Source organism: Carcharodon carcharias, chromosome 13 (assembly GCF_017639515.1).
Source record: "Carcharodon carcharias isolate sCarCar2 chromosome 13, sCarCar2.pri, whole genome shotgun sequence".
Classification (NCBI taxonomy): domain Eukaryota; kingdom Metazoa; phylum Chordata; class Chondrichthyes; order Lamniformes; family Lamnidae; genus Carcharodon; species Carcharodon carcharias.
In genome coordinates this window covers 40,063,497-40,087,492 of record NC_054479.1, presented here as the reverse complement: position 1 = coordinate 40,087,492, position 23,996 = coordinate 40,063,497, and positions in this window count along the sequence as shown.

Below are 23,996 nucleotides of genomic sequence, written 5' to 3'. Positions count from 1 at the left end.
GGATTTACCATCTCCTTTTTCCGCAGGACCTCAGACATTACGTGCTGGCCACTGTCTGATAGACTTGTGGTCCAAGGTGTTTTTCTGCCTAAACTTTTCCACGAGAGATAAGTGGCACCATCTCTTGAAAAAGTTGTATATTGTTGAATGAAGTGTAACTAGGTTGTAAAAAGTTCAGAATTAATGCAAAACAGACTCACAGGCCCAAAAGTTACATTGGCCAGAATTTTATTCTCCATGGGCAGGCACGCGCCCGACCCTAACAGGTGTAAAATCATGCAAGATGATGTCAGGTGAGTGTCCCAATGTCATCGCGCACTCGCGTAAAATTTCACTCAGCAGGCACACGCAAAAGTCGGAAGAGCGCCCGCCAACAATTGAGCGGGCAATTAAGCACACTAACGGGCCAATTGTAAGTGATTTTTCATGGCCCATCCAACCTTACGGTTGGCGGAGAGGCCATTCGACCAGGTGGCCTTTACATTTTTGATGAAACCTCATCCAAGGGCAGGATGAAATCTCCATTAGGATTTAAAATAAAAAGACATATCTGGGGGCTGTTTTTTTTTTAATGAGGTGTGCTTTCAGTTGCTTGACTGTGCTGCATGGACGTATTTTGCAGCATTTTTGTTATTTTGTTTATTCTGTGGAGGTCTGCAGCTCCCTGTGGCAGCTGTCTGCCTTCAGTGAGTTCACTGGAAGTGTTCACCAGCGCCCGCAGTGACAACGGTGCCCACCTTCTTCCTGCCCCCACTGGCAGTGCTAGGCCTTTCTCAATGCACCTTTCACACTGGCTGACCAGTAATTAACGAAATCGCGGTCGAGTAAGTTTCCTGTCCACACCTGGGCCTGCCGATCACACGCGCCTGATAAGCGCAAAATTCAGGCCATTACATGCTGAGTGTCAAATTTCACCTTAACGATCAGCAATTCACACATATTAATTAGTTTTTAAAGTTTGTTTATGATAATTCCAAGTCTATGTCCCAATCATTTATTTTGCTATCTGTAAAATTTAAAAATTAAAAATGTAGGGATTCGATGGTTTTTTTACACTCTGGGCGGATTAGTCCCAGATTTGCACGAAGTGCGGTAGCAAGTGGGAAAAAAGATGTTTTACCCGCCCACCGCAATGGCGGGTTTTCACACCATATCATCCACTTCCCACCTCATAAATTAGGCAGTGATGGGAAACACAACCAATCGCTAACAGCCGATCTCCGATTGTCCCACCCGCTGTTACCTTGCTGTTTCCTCATGCCGGGTGCCATATTTAAACTGCAGCCCCATGCACACTTTTCAGTGCTTGCACCCCCGGATTATTCCAGTGAAGGCATGGCCCTGAAAGCCACGAAGAGCGCAGCCCCCCGATTCAGTGATGCATCCCTGAGACGCCTTCTGGATGCAGTGGCGACCCGCCATGATACCCTCTGCCCCTGCTTTGTCCACAGGAGGCCCATCAATCTCACCACTCTGGCTTGGGAGGTGGTGGGAGAGGTGGTCAGTGCCAATGCGGTACACAAGAGGTCAGCCATCCAGTTCAGGAAGCAGATGAATGATCTCATCTCTGCCATCAGGGAAAGTCAACCATCTCATCACTCTCAACTCACACATTCACAAGCCCATCACACATTCACTGGAACTCCATTCACTGCCAGCTCAAGGGATATCACCACTCACTCTCTCACACACACACTCACACCTCCATTTGGCCTCTTCCCCTCTGGAGATAGCCTTCCCATCCCATCCATGGCTCCACGCAGCACACTCACACACACACTCGCCTGGCATCCTTCTCATTTGGTCTGGCATGCGCTTTTCTCACACTTTCTCCATCTGTCTTTATGCAGGACAAGATCACGCACAATCAACAAGAGAGGTCCCAGAGCAGGGGTGGAGTGCCAGGCACCAAGGTCCTCACTCTGTTCGAGAGTAGCATGTTGGAGCTGGCCAGGGTAGATGTGGACCATTCCTGCAGCGACAGTCATGTGAACATGCACATGAGGATCTGCACCACATCAACCCCCCTCAATGCTACTCTGAGGCCACTGTTCTATGTTCAACATGGCTGCCAAGCACTAATAATCTCCACTTTCTCCCTGAGGCACTTCTGACATCGCCCTCAGGCTAAGGGTGTAGGAGTCATGGACACGCCCTGGGAATTGTGTGCAGACACGTAGGATGTGTTTGTGGTTGTCACAGACATGCTGAATGTTCAGCGAGTGGAAACCCGAGTGGTTGACGTAGTTGACTGCTTGTTGCCATGGAGATCAAAGCGCCACATGAGTGCAGTTGATGGCACCCTGCACCAGTGGAAATTCAGTGACCTGCACAAATCCCAATGCTCTAGCTTTCTGGCTTTCCTGATCCCAGGTGAAATGCACAAAGTCTGTGTCTTCTGGAAGATGGCCTCTGTGACTTCCTCGATACACTTGTGCATGGAGGCTTGCAAGATCCCACACAGGTCACCTATGGAGCCCTGGAAGGAACCACTGGCTTAAAAATTGAGCGCCGCGGTCAGTTTCCCAGGCACTGGCAGTGGATGCCCTCCACGCCCCCCGTGACACCTGCAGCAGCTGGCATATATGACTAACCAGTTTCCTAGACATGTGCAGCCTTTGGCAACACTGGCTCTCCATCATCCGCAGGAATGACAGTCGCTGTCAATAGATATTGGGTCCAGTGATGTGCCTACAAGCTACGGCTCGCTGTGGATCTTCAGCTGCATGCATAGCAGGCCCTGCCATGCCTTCATCTTGAGGGAGGTGCTCCTCCTTTTGCTGAGCCAAGTGAATCTGCCGCTCTCTTCTTCTTCTTCTCTGCTGTCTGTAAGCCATAAGGCATACCGCTAAATCACCAGGCTCCATGATCCTGATGTTCTCCTCCTGCAGGATCAAAGAGAGAGATGTGTGAATTAACATATGCATCCTAAGAACTTCTCTTGGTTAAGTCCGAAGGCCCCCTCACAGATGCCGGAGAGTGCTGGCCACAAGTTGGATGGGCAGTGTGTAGTGTGCTCATTGGCTGTCTGAAACCCCATCCACCTCTGCCCCACTCCACTTGATTGATTTTGTTTTTTTATTATTTATTCATAGGATGTGGGGTTCGCTGGCTAGGCCAATATTTATTGACCATCCCTAGTTGCCCTTAAGGTGGAGGTGGTGAGCTGCCTTCTTGAACCGTTGCAGTCCATGTGGTGTAGGTACACCCACAGTACTATTAGGAAGGGAGTTGGAGGATTTTGACTCAGCGACAGTGAAGGAATGGCGATATATTTCCAAGTCAGGATGTTGAGTAGCTTGGAAGGGAACTTCCAGGTAGTGGTGTTCCCATCTATCTGCTGACTTTGTCCTTCTAGATGGTAGCGGTCTTGAGTTTGGAAGGTGATGTCTAAGGAGCCTTGGTGAATTCCTGCAGTGCATCTTGTAGATGATACACACTGCTGCTACCACGGTGGAGGAGATGAATGTTTTTGGATGTGGTGCCAATCAAGCGGGCTGCTTTGTCTTGGATGGTGTCAAGCTTCTTGAGTGCTGTGGGAGCTGCACTCATCCAGGCAAGTGGGGAGTATTCCAGCATACTCCTGACTTGTGCCTTGTAGATGGTGGACAGACTTTGAGGAGTCAGGAGGTGAGTTACTCATCGCAGGATTCCTAGCCTCTGACCTGCTCTTGTAGCCACTGTATTTATTTGGCTAGTCCAGCTCGGTTTCTGGTCAGTGGTAATCCCAAGATGTTGATATTGGGGGATTCAGTGATGGTAATGCCATTGAATGTCAAGGGGTGATGGTTAGATTCTCTTATGTTGGAGATTGTCTGACACTTGTGTGGCGCAAATGTTACTTGTCACTTGTCAGCCCAAGCCTGGATATTGTCCAGGTCTTGCTGCATTTGGACATGGACTGCTTCAGTATCTGAGGAGTCGCGAATGGTGCTGAACATTGTGCAATCATCAGCGAACATCCCCACTTCTGACCTTATGATGGAAGAAAGGACATTGATGAAGCAGCTGAAGGTGGTTGAGCTGAGGACACTACCCTGAGTAACTCCTACAGTTATATCTTGAACTGGGATGACTGACCTCCAACAAACCACAATCACCTTCCTTTGTGCTAGGTATGACTCCAAGCAGTGGAGAGTTTTCCCCCATTTCCCATTGACTCCAGATTTGCTTGGGTTTCTTGATACCACAATCAGTCAAATGCATCCTGGATATCAAGAGCAGCCACTCTCACCTCACCTCGGAAGTTTAGCTTTTGTCCATGTTTGACCAAGGCTGTAATGAGGTCAGGAGCTGAGTGGCCCTGGCAGAACCCAAACTGGGCATCAGTGAGCAGGTTATTGCTAAGCAAGTGCCTCTTGATAGCACTGTTAATGACCCCTTCCATTATTTTACTGATGATGGAAAGTAGACTGATGGGGCAGTACTTGGCAAGGTTGGATTTGTCATGCTTTTTGATTACAGGACATACCTGGGCAAATTTCCACATAGCCAGGTAAATACCAATGTTGTAGCTATCCTGGAGCAGCTTGGCTAGGGGCGCGGCAATTTCTGGTGCACAAGCCTTCAGTACTGTTACCAGAATGTTGTCAGGGCCCATAGCCTTTGCAGCATCCAGTGCTTTCAGCCATTTCTTCATATCATATGGAGTGAATTGAATTGGCTGAAGACTGACATTTGTGATGCTGGGGTCCTCCAGAGGAGGCCGAGATGGATCGTCCTCCAGAGGAGGCCGAGATGGATCATCCACTTGGCACTTCTGGCTGAAGATTGTAGTAAATGCCTTATCTTTTTCACTGATATGCTGGGCTCCCCCATCATTGAGGATGGGATATTTGTGGACCCTCCTCCTCCAGTGAGTTGTTTAATTGTCCACCACCATTCATGACTGGATGTAGCAGGACTGCAGAGCTTAGGTTAGATCCATTGGTTTTGGGATCACTTAGCTCTGTCTAACACTTGCTACTTATGATGTTTGGCATGCAAGTAGTTCAGTGTTGTAGCTTCACCAGGTTGACACCTCATTTTTAGGTATGCCTGGTGCTGCTCCTGGCATGCCCTCTTACACTCTTCATTGAACCAGGGTTGATCCCCTAGCTTGATGTTAATGGTAGAGTCATGAGTTTACAGATTGTGTTTGAGTACAATTCTGCTGCTGCTGCTGATGGTCTACAGCACCTCATGGATGCCCAAACTTGAGTTGCTAGACCTGTTCGAAATCTATCCCATTTAGCACGGTGGTAGTGCCACACAGCAAGATGGAAGGTATCCTCAATGTGAAGGCAGGACTTCGCCTCCACAATGACTGTGTGGTGGTCACCCTTACCAATACTGTCATGGACAGATGCATCTGTGGCAGGCAGGTTGGTTAGAATGAGGTCAGGTATGTTTTTCCCTCTTGTTGGTTCCCTCACCACCTGCTGCAGTCCCAGTCTAGCAGTTACGTCCTTTAGGACTTGGCCAGCTTGATCAATAGTGGTGCTACTGAGCCACTGTTGGTGGTGGACATTGAAGTCCCCCCCCAGATTACATTCTGTGCCCTTTCCACCCTCAGTTTTTCCTCCAAGTGTTGTTCAAAATGGAAAAGCACTGATTCATCAGCTGAGGGAAGGCGGTACATGGTAATCAGCTGTAGTTTTCCTTGTCCATGTTTGACCTGATGCCAATGGATCTGGAGTTGATGTTGAGGATTCCCAGGGCAATTCCCTCCCAACTGTATACCACTGTGCCACCACCTCTGCTGGGTCTGTCCTGCCGATGGAACAGGACATCCCCAGGGATGGTGATGATGGTGTCTGGGACATTAACTATAAGGTATGATTCCATGAGGATGACTATTTAAGGCTGTTGCTTGACTAGTCTGTGAGACAGCTCTCCCAATTTTGGCACTAGACCCCACATGTTAGTAAGGACTTTGCAGGGTTGACAGGGCAGCAGTTGCCATTGTTGTTTCTGCTGTCTTGGTTGATGCCGGATGGTCCATCCGGTTTCATTCTTTTTTTGAGTCTTTGTAGCGGTTTGATACAACTGAGTAGCTTGCTAGGCCATTTCAGAGGGCATTTAAGAGTCAACCACATTACTTTGGGCCTGGAGTCACATGTAGGCTGGACAAGGTAAGGATGGCATATTTCCTTCCCTCAAGGACATTAGTGAACCAGATGGGTTTTTATAATAATCGACGATAGTTTCATGGTCACCATTAGAGTCTTAATTCCAGATTTTTATTGAATTCAAATTCCACCATCTACTGTGGTGGGATTCGAACCCAGGTCCCCAGGGCATTAGACTGGATCTCTGGATCATTAGATTGGCGGCAGCTTTGCCCATTAGACTGCATGCTGTGCCCTCAGCTCAGGTGCAGGCTTTCTCCTAGCTCACACTGCAAAGCTGCACTGATAGCTTGAACCATGAGGGATACTGATCCAAACCTAAATTATGACATTGTAAGGGGCTGTGAGCACCTCCACCAGTGACTGCTCCACGATTACCTTATGCAAGGGGATTGTACAACTTGCCCAGTCGACCAACGCTCTGCTGCCTAATAAATGCACATTAATTTGCCGTCTGCGTCTGAGGGGTGTAAGGTTTTATAGCATTTGGTGGCACTTTCATGCTCTTGTGTTGCTTGAGTGGGCAGAAAAACTTCAGAAGCCCAACTGCAACAGGTCAATGGAGCGGCTGCTGAATGGTCTCAGCTGCAAAAGAATGTGCACTTCTGACAAGCTTTTCTTAGTGCATGGCTGCTTCTCTAATGTCCCCATAGGACAAAGCAGCCTGACTGGGACCCCATCCACAAACATTCACTCCCTCCACCCCTGAAAGACAGTAGCAGCAGTGTGTACCATCTACAAGATGCACTGCCAGAACTCACCAAGGCTTCTTAGACAGCACCTTCCAAACCCATGACTACTACCATCTAGAAGGACAAGGGCAGCAGATAGATGGGAATATCACCACCTGCAAGTTCCCCTCTAAGCCACTCACCATCCTGCCTTGGAAATATATCGCCGTTCCTTCACTGTCGCTGGGTCAAAATCCTGGCACTGTCTCCCTAAGAGCACCACATGGACTGCAGGGGTTCAAGAAGACAGCTCACCACCACCTTCTCAAGGGCAATTAGGGATAGGCAATAAATTCTGGCCTAGCCAGTGCAGTCCACATCCCTTGAATGAATAAAAAATATACAGATGTGACAATAATTGATTTATTTTAAAATTACCATTTTGCTCATTTTGTTTGTGTTTTAGCACACACCATAAGCTCCATTTTGAAGTAAACAATTTTCTAGAAAACATTTTGATTCTGATCCTTCTTCGTAAGTAGAAACTCACTGCAGAAACATTACAGACAAAAAAAACGTTTAGCAAATATTGTTTGATTTTAGCAGCAACTCACAGCAATAGATTTTCTTTATACAGACACAGCCACTGGGAAGATCATTTGTATGGGGGAAAATCACAACCCTGGGCATAATTGAGAAGAATTGCTGTGTTATTTAAGCATTGCTATGCCGGGGAAAAATCAGTGATATTTGTTCTTGAGGATGTGCTCTGCACAACCACTTTATTGTTGCAGCTGCTGGATCACATCCCCCTGGTTAGGGATGATGCATTTTACGAGCTAAGAGACGGAGGAACCTAGAACTTATTTTCCCCCCTGAAACAATAGTGTAGGCTTATTTGTTTGATCTTCTGGTTTTGGGATATGAATGTAATGATGATTTTTCTTCCCTATATCATATTGCACTACTTTTCCTGTGGAATTTAAATATGTTTTCCCCTTGTGTTCCACCATTCCACCATTCCCCCCGACTTTCCTGAAATTGTGACTTGTGTTAGGAGACAACTGATCAGATACCAGCCCTCATCCAGTAAGATAACTGATTGGATACCAGCCCTCATCCAGTGAGATAGTTGATCGGAAATGAACACTCATCCAGTGCGATAACTGATTGGATACCAATCGTCATCCAGTGAGATAGCGGCCCATATACCAGCCTTCATGCAGTGAGACAGCTGATCAGACACCAGCCCACAACTACCCTAGGTCTGACCCCAAATCTCTAAATGTGTATGCTGCCCACAGGTGGGTTGGTGTTGGGGACTTCCTCGTCTGTATGTGTCATTTCCACTTTGGGTGGCTGATTTACAACCTAAGCTATGAGGGAATTGCCAATAGGAACGATTTTAAATAACTCACCAAATGCAAGACCCACAGGATCAGCGGAATGTGAGTTTTACATTCCAGCTAATATTACCCACCAGTGTCTAAAATGGAGTACATTGTAAAGCCAGCATTGTGCCCAATCTTTTCAATTTTCTGATGGATGGGTTAAGTAAAAATTGCTGCCAATGTTTTTTTTTAATCTGCAAGGTACTGCACTTTTAATTCCAGTACTTGTGTGGATTTATTTATTAATTCATAGCACATACCAAGTTGATAAATGATCAGACAAGACAGGTATTAATGTAAACAGCACGTAACCAGCTTCAAAGAATATCGATGATGTTTTGAAACACTTCAAGTACTGTAAACCTATTGGACTGTATGGTTTTATAAAGAATGCATGATATTTTAAAGGTGAAAAGAGAAAGAAACATACGGTCTGACAGAGAAGGCATAAACATTGTATTTTTCACAATGGTCTGGCCCCTGAACAAAATCTTTGCTTCAAAGATATAACTGCGTATGGAAATGGGTTTGGAGCGATAAGATTCACATTCATGTCTCTGTGCGGTATGGTGGCTGGCTGATAAAGAATTTTAAAATGGACAGGCAAACAGTTTTCAGGAAGCACTGCTTTTCAGAATGCTGTTTAAGTGTCAGTCTACTCGCTATAAAGCTACTGATTTGATTAGACAGTATCGGTAAATGCAGAAATAGCTTAAATTCTTCCTGTACCTGCCTTTAAATTCCTTGAGTTTTTTTTCAGACAGTTGAATTCCTACATTTCTGTCCCATTGATATCATTAAAAGTTTGTCAATTCGGTTGGAAAAATCTCCCCTTTCACTGTGATCTTCACCTCTCACTCCTTTTAAGGCACAGACTCGTGCTGACATATTGTCTTGTTTTGTCTCACAAAAGTGGCCATTCTTTATGCATAAGCTCGGACAGGGGCTACTGACAGGTTATTAACCTGTGCAGAGGAGGTTAGTAACATAGGGATGCTTAACCCGGTCCTCAAAATTCACTCTATACAAGTTCTGACAGTGTTTTCCCCTTTAGCACATTGTAGCTCCTCCAGACTGTGACCGTCCAGGGAGAAGTTCTTGTTCCTTTTACATCTGTCTCTTTTATGTCTTTATATAAAAATTCCAGTTCTTCCTCCCCACCCTCGTTTTTAAAATATATTGTTTATGCTTCTATAATCATCCCTCGTTCCCTTGTCGAGAGCAGGGGGCAAACCAGCTCCCACCATGTAAATGATTGTGTGTGCCATAGGTGCGCAGAGGCTATTGGAAATGGCTTCTTTGCCTAGCCTCATATCACTTTCTTGTCCCTAGCCTCGATCCTGCAGTAACTTGCCACTACATGACTGAAGTTTTTAATGCTGGATCCTATTCTCCTGTCCCACACCCACAGCATGACTGAACTCTGCCAGCCCAACCACGATGAGTTCTAATCACTGCACCTCAAGGCCCAAAGCCCTACAAATAGTTCCCTGGAGTTCTATACCTGCACCCGTCACTCCCAACACCCACCCACCCATTCCCCCACCCCACCATTGTTGAGAACAAATTTAAAGTTCCTAAGTCAAGTAAATTTAATATTTTATTCTTTCTCAACATGCTTAAGCAACTTATTTCCATTTCTTGGGAACCATTGAGATTCCAGCTTTCAGGAGTTCAGGTAGACTTCGCATCAGGATTGGGGGAGGGGTTCATTCAATGCTCAGTTTCTGATCATGGGGTTCATTCAATGCTCAGTTTCTGGTCATGGGGTTCATTCAATGCTCAGTTTTCTGGTCATGTGGTAGATTGCCTGCAATAAATGAGATTAGTCAATTGTTGAAAAGGTTTCCCTCGCAGTGTCCCAGGGAGAGGGGAACTGTACAATTTAAATAAAATACTCAGTAGAATCTATTTTAAATATGTAGTTTTCTCAAAATTGCTGCTAAGGAAACCCTTTTTAAAAATCCCTATCCCACCCCCCACCCCCCCCATGCCTGCCATGACTGAATCGTCCTGCCAGGAGAATCCATACCTTTCTTTCTCCCTTGCTCCTTCTCCCAGCCGTTGATGCTCCCCCCCCTTCCCCGCCCAACCATTCCCAAGATAACTCCTGATACTTCACTTTTGTCAGTGACCCTAGAATGCACCATCCTGTATTCCCTTCCCTAGTACTCCTGTACCTTTTTGCCACATCGCAAGTCCACCCCTCCACTACTGCTATATCCAGTCCTCCCAGATCCTGTAATCTTTCTCACAGTTCACCCAGATCTAAGAATACAGCGCTGATTAACTGAATTATTGTCCCTTCTTCTGACCTGATGTGCCCCTCACTGCTCACTTCCTGCTGCAGTTGGAAGGAGCAGGATTGATTGTGCTGCAGCTTTTCTTCATTGCCATCAATGGTTGTCAATGTGTGATCACTGGTAGACAAGATGCCAGCAATACCACTTTCACTCTCTCTTTCGATAACGGAACTCACCGCTGCAGGACACCAGTCTCGAGCTTTTATGTGCGGAATGGAATTGTGGCTTAAAGTCTTCATTTATCCTTGCACTAGAGTCTGTAATTTCCCATAAACTATAGTGGTTCCTTTTCCAAGTGGATTTCCATAGGAAGGCCAGAGTTTGGGGTGGGCCCATTAACAGTTTCTGTTAAACTGGAACCGGTGGGCAAAGTGAAGTTCCAACCAGACTAAGTGAGAAATGTCAAGATGTGTATTATTGCTTTGTCAACCCCGTTAGGGGATTCAGTGGGATTCTAGGATCAACAGTACAAGCATACATTCTAATGTTAATGGAATGGAATTCCAATCAGCGAACTGTTCAGCTCTTTGCTGACATGGCAATTAGAAATACCAATTCTAATTTAGATGTCACTGCCTCTGTACAACTTTCCATCTCTCCCTTTTTCTCTCTCCCTCAAGCTCCATTTCTCATTTCATCTTTTCTGTTCCTTCTGTGTCCGTATCTTTTTCTCTGCTTTTCCCTAGCTTGAAAGGGCTTTGACTCATAATACATCTGTGTGACAGGACACTGCATCGCTTTGCTGGACAGGGATTTTATCTCTCACACTTGACGACTGTGGGAAGAATGACTCAGCTCTGCCTGCACCATCCTTTCCACATGCCACAGTGCTGAAGATAACACTCAGATCAAGCAGCGAAGAAGTACTACCTCTCATCATAAATAACAGATGCCAAATCGATCACGTCATAGGCCTCCATCTCTTCGAAACTAAAACTCCGGGCAGTGCATGCAAACTGAAGCATTAATAGTCTCAGGAAGGGTTATTGAGCAGGAATAGGGTTTATAAACCATAGAGCCTTGTAACATCTGTGCGTAGATATCTTTTCCTGAGAAGTATCCAGAGATGTGAAAGTAGTGGAGATTAGTGGCTGGATTTTCTAGTCATTGGTGAGGGACAATAGGTCAGGACATTCAGCCAGTAGGGTGGGCTGCTGTCACCAAGGGGGTGCCCATTTCAGCAGGACCACCACTGCAGCAAGACCACCACTGCAGCAAGACCTCCACTTCAGCAAGACCACCACTGCAGCAAGACCACCACTGCAGCAAAGGAGTTGTGCTATAGAGATAGTGGATGCATTTGGTAGTTATCTTTTAAAATTCTATAGATTCTGGTAAGGTTCCAGCAGAGTGGAAAGTAGCAAATGTAACCCACTACTTAAAGGAGGGAGAGAGAAAATGGAGAACTACAGACCTGTTAGTTTGATGTCAATCTTAGGGAAAATGTTAGTATACATTATAAAGGATGTGATAACTGGACACTTAGAAAATAATGGTATGATTGGGCAGAGTCAACATGGATTTATGAGTGGGAAATTATGTTTAACAAGCCTGTTGGAGTTTTTTTTGAGGATGTTACTTGTAGCTTAGATAAAGGTAAGCCAGTGGATGTGGTGTTTTTGGATTTTCAGAAAGCTTTTGATAAGGTCCCACACAGGAGGTTAGTAAACAAAATTAGACCACATGGGATTGGAGATAATATACTGGGGATAGGTTAACAGGCAGAAAACAAAGTAGGAATAAATGGGTCATTCTCAGGATGGCAGGCTGTTGTTGCTAATGGGGCACTGCAAGGATCAGTGCTGGGGCCATAGCTGCACACAATCTATATAAATGATTTAGATGTGGGGATCAAATGTAATTATTTCCAAATTTGCTGATGACACAAAATTAGGTGGGAATGCAACTTGTGAGGAGGATGTAAAGAGGCTTCAAAGGGACTTGGACAGGCTAAGTGAATGGGTAAGAACATGGTAGATGAAATGTGAATAAATGTGAAATTATCCACGTTGGTAGAAAAAACAGAAAGGCAGAGTATTTCTTAAATGGTGAGAGGTTGGGAATTGTTGATGTCCAAAGGGAACTGGGTGTCCTTGTTCGTGAGTCACCGAAAGATAGCATGCAGATGCAGCAAGCAATTAGGAAGGCAAATGGTATGTTGGCCTTCATTGCAAGAGGATTTGAAATCAGGAGTAAAGATGCCTTGCTGCAATTGTATGGAACATCGGTGAGACCATGCCTGGAGTATTGTGTATAGTTTTGGTCTCCTTACCTAAGGAAGGATACACTTGCCATAGAAGGAGCGCAATGGATGTTCACCAGACTAATCCCTGGGTGGCAGGATTGTCTGATGAAGAGAGATTGAGGAAATTGGGCCTCTATTCTCCAGAGTTTTGAAGAATAAGAGGTAATCTCATTGAAACTTACAAATTCTTACAGGGCGTGACAGAGTGGATGCAGATAGGATGTTTCCGCTGGCTGGTGAGTCTAGAACCAGGAGACACAGAATAAGGGAGAGGCCATTTAAGACTGAGATGAGGAGTAATTTCTTCACTCGGAGGTGGTGAATCTTTGGAATTCTCTATCCCAGAGGGCTGTGGGAGCTCAATCATTGAGCAAGTTCAAGATAGAAATCGATAGATTTCTGGATACTAATGACATCAACAATATGGGGATAGTTCACGACAATGAGGCAGATAATCAGCGATGATCTAATTGAATGGCAGAGAAGGCTCGAGGGGCTGAATGACCTACTACTGCTTTGGTGGTATAGCAACATAGGAATATAGGAGCAAGGCCACCACTGCATCAAGACTACCACTGCAGCAAGACCACCACTGCAGCAGCTGAAGTGGTGGAGGTGAGTTAAATGCAAAGGAATCAAATATGAGGATTTCACTTCTTTTTGTCCTTGGAGTTGCCTGAGGACTACATGGATTTACTTGGAGAGATGAGGTCTCCCCATCTACAACTTTGCAGTCTTACTGCTACTACACCAGGCTCCCCCACCATTCTTCTACTCGTACCTGGGGTTGATGGGGAGACTATCAGTAAGGAGGGAAATGACATGTCTTGCTTAGTCTCCTTTCTGGCATTTACATTTAGGTGGTGGTCCAGAGTTAGTGTTCAGTGTAATAGAGGTTGGGTTGAGCACAATGGTTGATCTCACTGCCCAATTTTCCCTTGATTTCAGCTGCTATCTTGACCAATTCCAGGGATCAGGAAAATCCAATGCTCCATCTTTGCTCACTGTTTTTTCCATTCACTGCACATTTCAAAAAATGTATTCACACTAGTATTTCATTTAAGCAAAGCATGTAGGCTACCTGTCTAGCAGCTAGACAGAGTGTAACCATCACATAAAATTCTTGAATTAACAGTATTATTCACATTACAGGTTTCTCTGGACCTGAGACCATTTCTGTCTTCCTATTTCCTTTTCTTCTCTTTAGCCCTTTTACTGACCTCAAACTCACTGATACTGTTAATGGTTCTCCCTCCTCACCTATTATTCCCTCTCCCTGAACAATCTGCCACCATCACTCCCTCCTCAAAAATTCACCTCAACATTTCAGTCTTTGCATACTTTCGTCCCATATACGATCTCTGTTTCCTTTCCAAAATCCTTCAACACGTTGTCACCTCCCAAATCTGTATCTGTATTTCCTTCAACTGTTTCCAATCAGGTTTTCACCTCTTCCACAACACTGAAACAGCCATAATCAAAATTGCAAATGGCATGCTCTGTGACTGTGACCATGGTGCTCTGTCCCTCATCAACCTCAGCAGACTTTGACAGAGTTGACCACACCACCCATCTCCAAAGTCACTTCTCAGTTGTTCAGTTGAGCAGTATTGTCCTTGCCTAGTTCTATTCTTAACTAGCTAATCATAGCCAGAGAATCCAAAGCAGGGGTTCCTCTTCTGCTCCTGCACTGTCACATCAAAAGTCTTCAAGGGTCATATCTTGGCCCCTTCTATTTCTCATCTGCATGCCACCCTGCAGCAACATCATCAGAAGACACAACATCAGATTCCACATGTATGCTGGTGGCGCTCAGCTTGATTTCATCACCACCATCTCCTCTCTCGACCCCTCCACAGTCTCCATGTTGTCAGACCGCGTGTCTGACTCCAGTCCTGGGTGAACTCCAAAACATTAAATTGTACATTCGAAAGACTAAACCTCAGCCCTACCACAAACTCTATTCTAAAATGGAGCCATTGATTCTTCCCCCTCTCCCTGGCCAGTCTCGGGCTGAATCAGTCTGTTTGCAAACTTGACAACCTATTTGATCCTAAGGTGATTTTCTGGCCCCACATCCTTTCCATCACAAGGACCAGTTTCCATCTTTGTAATGCCACTCATCTCCAGCACTGCCTCAGCTCACCTATGCTATTGCTATCTCCAGATTCAACAGTTTCCATTTTAACTCCCAGCCGCCCATCGTCCAAACAGGCGAGAGAGGGTCGGAGGTATTAAAATACCAGGGTCAGGCTAACTGACCCCATACCCACCTTTTTAAGTTTTAAAATGCATGCTTCAGGGCATGGGCAAGGGCCCCACAAAAGGCATGCAATAATCTAACATACCGAAGTGACAGGCTGATTACATTATCGGCGCTGTGATGTGAATTTAACAGAATGCAGGAGGGCCGCCTGAGCTGTGAAATTCCTGGCGGCTGAGCCGTGGTGGGGTCAGCCAGCTCCCCAAGGCAAGTCGTACATTCAGAGTTTCTTGTGGGCCAGGAGGAGCAGATTGCACCCCCCAGGAAACTTTTGACACCCCCCAGCCCTGATCTCCAGCCTCCCCACCATGAGCCATCCCATCACAGGCCTTCCTCCAAGCCCCTGATCATCTATCTTCCTACTTCCCATTAATATCTGGGACAATTATTCCAATGCTCTCTTGGTCAGCCTCCCATCTTCCATCCGACATCGACTTGAACTCATTCAAAACCCTGCTGCCTATCTCCTAACCTGCACCAAGTCCCGTTTATCCATCACCCCTTGCTCCCTGACCTACATTGACTCCATCTATTATTTTGATGGAGGAGCTATCCTATTTAAGTCCTTCATTTAAACAGGGGCAAAGGAGTTTCATCTGGATGTGTTAAGTATTCATATTCAACCAAATTTCAAAGTAAAGATGTTGGAGGTCAAAAAAGAGAGGCAGTCAATGGACATCTCTTACCTTGGTCCCAAAATTTCAACAGCCCAAAAGTGCGAAGAAAGACATTCAATGATTTACCAGAAGTTGACATGTTTAAATTCATCAAATACTTGGAGTTTGCCAGTTGTGAAGTAATTACAAACCTCAGCAATAATGTGAGGGCTTGTCTGAAAACCTGAAACAAATATTGAGATTTTAAACACATAGGTTTAAATGCGAACATTGTCTTGAATGATTGTCCATAGAAGGCAAATAAGATTTGTGGCTGGAACGTCTAACTGGAGGATGATATGTGGGGGTGGGGTGTATGGAGATGGTCATACAAACCAAACGAAAGTAAAATAAAATAACCACAGTGAGAAGAAAGGCACTGAACGTGCAGTGTGTACACTGCACTCATCTTTCATGGTCAAGGGTTTATAAAAGTGATATATTCACATGTCGTTATTGTTCACAGAAGACTGTTCTCATGGGCATATTTTGGTATCCTTTTTGAAAGCTGTAGCTGTGAAAAGTATTGCTTACTGCACTCTGATCTCCCCTCAGTTCCTCTCACTGGTTTGTGCTGTACCTGTCGGAGCCACAGAGCTGATGAGATGTTGTCAGCCCATGCTGGAGGGGAAGTGCTGGCTCTAGATTTATAGTCACTTTCATCACCCAGTCAAGCAGAACATATAGGCAATAGTGGTGCACGGAATGGGCAGCAACAAATCTCCCTCTTTCCCTGCACTGCCACGCATTCACTATTCAGCTCAGAATTGTAGTGCCTGCAAACACTAGCTAAAGGAAGACGGATTTCATTGGAAAACTGATTGATCAGCTCTGTGGCAATAGTCAAATGAAAGCTATTTTGTGGCTTTTCCTATAGTTTGCCCCAAGGTGTTTTTTACTTACATTAATCTGCAGTATCAGCCCCTAGATCATTCCCTTTGTCCAAGAATTCAGTATATTCGCCAATAAAAGATACAATCGACCTGACTTGAGATGAGTGTTTTAGGGAGTGTGTTGCATTGTTTTCACTAGAGAATACTTCATTGTGAGGTTTCATGGACTGGGTTTAACAGATACCAAAAAATCAAATGCATGTTTTGTTCCTTTTTGGATACATCAACCTTGGTGCTATGAATATGTTTTGTCAAATAATGATTGTAGTCAATCAGAAACAAACAGTTCCATATATTTTGATTCAGTGAATAATTACACTCAAGGATCCAGACTACTTTTTTCAATCAGCTAAAGTGCAACATATTAATTTCTCAGGATACTAGAGGACATTGAGAAGATAAACAGCTGGCCTTGTCAGCTGTCCTGTGTAAAATGTGCCAGTTTATACCTAGAATAAGTTTCAGAGTTGAGAAACCAATGTGAGGTCTGGACATGCAAAACCAACATGGAGAGGTTTATGGCTCTGAACTAGCAAATGCTGCAGTGAAATCCATTAAACATATACAGAAGATTTACTGGAGAGCTGAATAAAACTGATTTTGCTTTTAGCCTGTTGTTGTTCAATTGTGCAGAAAATAAACTGCCAGTTGTCCAAGAGTCAAACAAACCAAATGGTAGGTTTTGTAATGTCCTCTCCAGTCTGGAACTTGAGGCCAGTACAGTGACACTTGTCATTTTCAGCTTTCTACTCCATATAACCTTAACAAATACTGTTTTCCTTTATGTCCATAAATGTTTTGTGCTAATAACTACAACAACAGCAACTTTTATTTATATAGCCTCTGTCATCCCAAGGAGCTTCACAGGAACATTATGGGCAGAGTATTACCAGTCCCGTGTGACAGGCTTAGAGGCAGGGCCAGTAAAATGGCAGGAGAACAGGTCAGAATGGATCCCTAATATCTTACTGCTGCTGGGCAAATATCTCATCGGCAGTCAGGTAGTGGGTTTGAGAATGTGCAGGAAGGCAGCGCAGAGGCAATTGAGGCAGCCAGTTGTGATTGATTTTGCTGTACCTATTAAATTTTCCCTGGGGAGCACGCTGATGTACAGATATGCAAACATTGGTCCATTTGGAGGGATTGCTGAGTGTGAGGCCATATTGTCGGGCAATTATTGTAGGGATGTCTCCCAAGTTCACTTCAGCAGATGCAAGCAACACTAAGGGATTGGGAGGTATTGCACTGTGAAGACTCCAAATCTCAATGGGTGCTCTGCAGTCTGACTATGACTCCCCAAGGTGGTAGAGGATGTGGGTTTGGGAGGTGCTGTCGAAGGAGCCTCGGTGAGTTGCTGCAAAGAATCTTGCAGATGGGGCACATTGCTGCCACTGTGCATCGGTGGTGAAGGCATTGAATGTTGAAGGTGGTGGATGGGGTGCCAATCAAGTGGACTGCTTTGTCCTGTGTGGTGTCAAGCTCCTTGAGTGTTGTTGGAGCTGTACTCATCTAGACAAGTGGAGAATATTCCATCTCACTCCTGACTTGTGCTTTGTAGATGGTGGTCAGGCTTTGGGGAATCACAAGGTGAGTTACTCATCGCAGGATTCCTAGCCTTTAACCTGCTTTTGTAGCCACAATATTTATATGGCTGGTCCTGTTCAGTTTCTGGTCAATGGTAACCTCAGGATATTGATCATGGGGGATTCAGCAATGGTGATACCATTGAATGTCAAGGGGCGATGGTTAGATTCTCCCTTGTTGGAGATGGTCATTGTCCAGCACTTTTGTGGCAAGAATGTTACTTGCCACCTATCAACCCAAGCCTGAATGTTGTCGAGGTTTTGCCACATATGGACATGTTTCTGAATCTGCAGAGTCGCAAATGATGCTGAACATCCCCTACTTCTGACCTTATGGTGGGAGGGAGATCATTGATGAAGCAGCTGAAGATGGTTGGGCCTAGGACACTACCCTGAGGAACTCTTATAGTGACATCCTAGAGCGGAGGTGACTGACCTCCAACAACCACAAGGATCTTCCTTTGTGCTACGTATAACTCCAACCAGTAGAGAGTTTTCTCCCTATTGCCATTGACTCCAGTTTTGCTAGGGCTCCTTGATGCTACTCAGCCAAATGCTGCCTTGATGTCAAGGGCAGTCACTCTCACCTCACCTCTGGAGTTCAACTGTTTTGTCCATGCTTGGACCAAGGCTGCAATGAGGTCAGGAACCGAGTAGCCCTGGTAGAACCCAAACCGAGCATCTGTGAGTAGGTTATTTCTGAATAAGTGCCACTTGGTAGCACTGTCACTGACCCCTTTCATCACTTTGCCAATGATAAAGAGTAGACTGATGGGGCGGGCCTTGGATGGGCTGGATTTTTGTGTATAGGACATACCTGGGCAATTTTTCACATTGTCCAGTGGATGCCAGTGTTGTAGCTGTACTGGGACAGCTTGGCTAGGGGCATGGCTAGTTCTGTAGGACAAGTCTTCATTACTATTGCCAGAATGTTGTCAGGGCCCATAGTCTTTGCAGTATCCAGTGCCCTCAACCATGTCTTGATATCACATGGAGTGAATCAAATTGGCTGAAGATTGGCTTCTTTGATGCTGGGAACCTCAAAAGGAAGCCAAGATGGATCATCCACTCATCAGGTCTGGCTGAAGATGGTTGCAAAGGCTTCAGCCTTCCCTTTTGCACTGATGTGCTGGGCTCTCCCATCATTGAGATTGGGGATATTTGTGGAATCTCCTCTTGTATTATTAATATTGTTGGGTTGTTCCTATTTTCTCTTCAAATGGCGAGTTCTAACTTTTGCTTTGGTTGCCAGGGAGACTATCAAGTGGACACTGGCAATTCTCCACAGGAAGGTTACAAAATTGATAGTCAAGCCACCCTGAATCACTTTGCTTGTGCGTCACCTAGTACTGTAGCTACTTCAAGGTCAGGGAGAGGCCTGGAACCAGGTTACCCATCCACCCTGTTAGCCTATTGTGTAAGTTTATAGAAAATGTTGTGTAAAAGAAAGCAACAGAAAATGGTTTCCATAAAATGTAAACTCAATGTTCTGTAGCCTCCTGCATTCTCCAATTCCACATGCTGTAAGGTTCAACATTTAAAACTCTAATCAACCAAATATGTTGAAAAAAACTATAAGTAATACACTATCAAGTGGCAGTCTACACATGGACATATAAAATACCTATTGTTATCTGTACCCATCCTTCACTAAAAAGTACAAAAGGCTCTTAATTCAGACAACCATCTTGATTATGCACTATCAATTGTCCTTTATTGGAAACAATAGCCTATTTACAGAATTCACAGAAATTATTTCAAATATCAAATGGTTCAATAAAAATAAACAGCTTTGATTCCCATACAAAAACAGAATTACCTGGAAAAACTCAGCAGGTCTGGCAGCATCGGCAGAGAAGAAAAGAGTTGACGTTTCAAGTCCTCATGACCCTTCGACAGAACTTGAGTTCGAGTCCAAGAAAGAGTTGAAATATAAGCTGCTTTAAGGTGTGTGTGTGGGGGGGCGGAGAGATAGAGAGAGAGAGAGGTGCGGGGGGGTGTGGTTGTAGGGACAAACAAGCAGTGATAGAAGCAGATCATCAAAAGATGTCAACGACAATAGTACAATAGAACACATAGGTGTTAAAGTTAAAGTTGGTGATATTATCTAAACAAATGTGCTAATTAAGAATGGATGGTAGGGCACTCAAGGTATAGCTCTAGTGGGGTTTTTTTTTTGGTTTTTTTTTAAATAATGGAAATAGCTGGGAAAAGGAAAATCTTTATAATTTATTGGAAAAAAAAGGAAGGAGGAAACAGAAGGGGGGTGCGGATGGGGGAGGGAGCTCACGACCTAAAGTTGTTGAATTCAATATTCAGTCCGGAAGGCTGTAAAGTGCCTAGTCGGAAGATGAGGTGTTGTTCCTCCAGTTTGCGTTGGGCTTCACTGGAACAATGCAACAAGCCAAGGACAGACATGTGGGCAAGAGAGCAGGGTGGAGTGTTAAAATGGCAAGCGACAGGGAGGTTTGGGTCATTCTTGCGGACAGACCGCAGGTGTTCTGCAAAGCAGTCACCCAGTTTACGTTTGGTCTCTCCAGTGTAGAGGAGACCACATTGGGAGCAACGAATGCAGTAGACTAAGCTGGGGGAAATACAAGTGAAATGCTGCTTCACTTGAAAGGAGTGTTTGGGTCCTTGGACGGTGAGGAGAGAGGAAGTGAAGGGGCAGGTGTTGCATCTTTTGCGTGGGCATGGGGTGGTGCCATAGGAGGGGGTTGAGGAGTAGGGGGTGATAGAGGGACCAGGGTGTCCCGGAGGGAGTGATCCCTAGGAATGCTGATAAGGGGGGGTGAAGGGAAAATGTGTTTGGTGGTGGCATCATGCTGGAGTTGGCAGAAATGGCGGAGGATGATCCTTTGAATGCGGAGGCTGATGGGGTGATAAGTGAGGACGAGGGGGACCCTATCATGTTTCTGGGAGGGAGGAGAAGGTGTGAGGGCGGATGCGCGGGAGATGGGCCGGACACGGTTGAGGGCCCTGTCAACGACCGTGGGTGGAAAACCTCGGTTAAGGAAGAAGGAGGACATGTCAGAGGAACTGATTTTGAATGTAGCATCATCGGAACAGATGCGACGGAGGCGAAGGAACTGAGAGAATGGGATGGAGTCCTTACAGGAAGCGGGGTGTGAGGAGCTGTAGTCGAGATAGCTGTGGGAGTCGGTGGGTTTGTAATGGATATTGGTGGACAGTCTATCACCAGAGATTGAGACAGAGAGGTCAAGGAAGGGAAGGGAAGTGTCAGAGATGGACCACGTGAAAATGATGGAGGGGTGGAGATTGGAAGCAAAATTAATAAATTTTTCCAAGTCCCGACGAGAGCATGAAGCGGCACCGAAGTAATCATCGATGTACCGGAGAAAGAGTTGTGGAAGGGGGCCGGAGTAGGACTGCAACAAGGAATGTTCCACATACCCCATAAAGAGACAGGCATAGCTGGGGCCCATGCGGGTACCCATAGCCACACCTTTTATTTGGAGGAAGTGAGAGGAGTTGAAGGAGAAATTGTTCAGTGTGAGAACAAGTTCAGCCAGACGGAGGAGGGTAGTGGTGGATGGGGATTGTTTGGGCCTCTGTTCGAGGAAGAAGCTAAGGGCCCTCAGACCATCCTGGTGGGGGATGGAGGTGTAGAGGGATTGGACGTCCATGGTGAAGAGGAAGCGGTTGGGGCCAGGGAACTGGAAATTGTTGATGTGACGTAAGGTGCCAGAGGAATCACGGATGTAGGTGGGAAGGGATTGGACAAGGGGAGAGAGAAGGGAGTCAAGATAACGAGAAATGAGTTCTGTGGAGCAGGAGCAAGCTGAGACGATCGGTCTACCGGGGCAGTTCTGTTTGTGGATTTTGGGTAGGAGATAGAAGCGGGCCGTCCGAGGTTGGGCGACTATCAGGTTGGAAGCTGTGGGAGGGAGATCCCCAGAGGAGATGAGGTCAGTGACAGTCCTGGAAACAATGGCTTGATGTTCAGTGGTGGGGTCATGGTCCAGGGATAGGTAGGAGGAAGTGTCTGCAAGTTGACGCTCAGCCTCCGCGAGGTAGAGGTCAGTGCGCCAGACAACAACAGCACCACCCTTGTCAGCGGGTTTGATGACAATGTCAGGGTTGGACCTGAGAGAATGGAGTGCAGTAAGTTCAGAGAGAGACAGGTTAGAATGGGTGAGAGGAGCAGAGAAATTGAGATGACTAATGTCGCGCCGACAGTTCTCAATGAAAAGATCAAGAGAAGGTAAGAATCCAGAGGGAGGGGTCCAGGTGGAGGGAGAATATTGGAGATGGGTAAAAGGATCCGTTGAACTGGGAGAGGACTCCTGCCCAAAGAAGTAAGCCCGGAGACGAAGACGGCGGAAGAAGAATTCAGTATCATGCCGAGCCTGAAATTCATTGAGGTGAGGGCGTAAGGGTATGAAACTAAGTCTTTTGCTGAGCACTGAACGTTCAGCATCGGAGAGGGGAAGGTCAGTGGGTATAGTGAATACACGGCTGGGGTTGGTATTGGAAGAAAGGGTGGGGACGGAGGGACAGGCAGGGGTGGAGGGTCCTAGATGGGTGTTGGTGTCGATGAGTTGTTGGAGCTTGCGTTCCTTAGCACGTGAGAGAAAGAGAAAAAGTTTCTTGTTGAGGCGTCGGATGAGCCGAAGGATAAAATGAAACTGGGGGCACGCGCAGCTTTGAAAAAGGGTACGGCGGTGCTGCTGGAGGGAGAGGTCGAGTGTGTTCATATGGCGGCGCATGGCACTGAGTGTGGATTTCAGAATGTGACGGGAACAGCTGTCCGAGAAACGTTTTATGTCCCAGAGATACCTGTAATCCTGGGTGGGTTCGAAACATGAGGGGTGGAATTTCAGTTGAAATCCACGTGGGGTAAGTCGGAGACGGAGACAGTCACTGAGAAAGGAGATAGGGCTGTGAAAGCGGGTTTTAGTAAACACCTTGGCAAACACTAGGAGGGAAATGGAAAGCAAGGAAGGTAAGCAAGATAACAGAGAGATACGGAAATCTTGTCGCAGAGAGGAACAGAACTTCTTCAAGGAGGTAGACATTTCTTGAAGAGCAGTGGCAGTCAATTAAACACAGAGGTAAAAACAAAAAAACTGCGGATGCTGGAAATCCAAAACAAAAACAGAATTACCTGGAAAAACTCAGCAGGTCTGGCAGCATCGGCGGAGAAGAAAAGAGTTGACGTTTCGAGTCCTCATGACCCTTCAACAGGACTTGAGTTCAAGTCCAAGAAAGAGTTGAAATATAAGCTGGTTTAAGGTGTGTGTGTGTGGGGGGCGGAGAGATAGAGAGAGAGAGAGGTGGAGGGGGGGCTGTGGTTGTAGGGACAAACAAGCAGTGATAGAAGCAGATCATCAAAAGATGTCAACGACAATAGTACAATAGAACACGTAGGTGTTAAAGTTAAAGTTGGTGATATTATCTAAACAAATGTGCTAATTAAGAATGGATGGTAGGGCACTCAAGGTATAGCTCTAGTGGGGTTTTTTTTTTGGTTTTTTTTTAATAATGGAAATAGGTGGGAAAAGGAAAATCTTTATAATTTATTGGAAAAAAAAGGAAGGAGGAAACAGAAAGGGGGTGGGGATGGGGGAGGGAGATCACGACCTAAAGTTGTTGAATTCAATATTCAGTCCGGAAGGCTGTAAAGTCCCTAGTCGGAAGATGAGGTGTTGTTCCTCCAGATTGCGTTGGGCTTCACTGGAACAATGCAGCAAGCCAAGGACAGACATGTGGGCAAGAGAGCAGGGTGGAGTGTTAAAATGGCAAGCGACAGGGAGGTTTGGGTCTTTCTTGCGGACAGACCGCAGGTGTTCTGCAAAGCGGTCACCCAGTTTACGTTTGGTCTCTCCAATGTAGAGGAGACCACATTGGGAGCAACGAA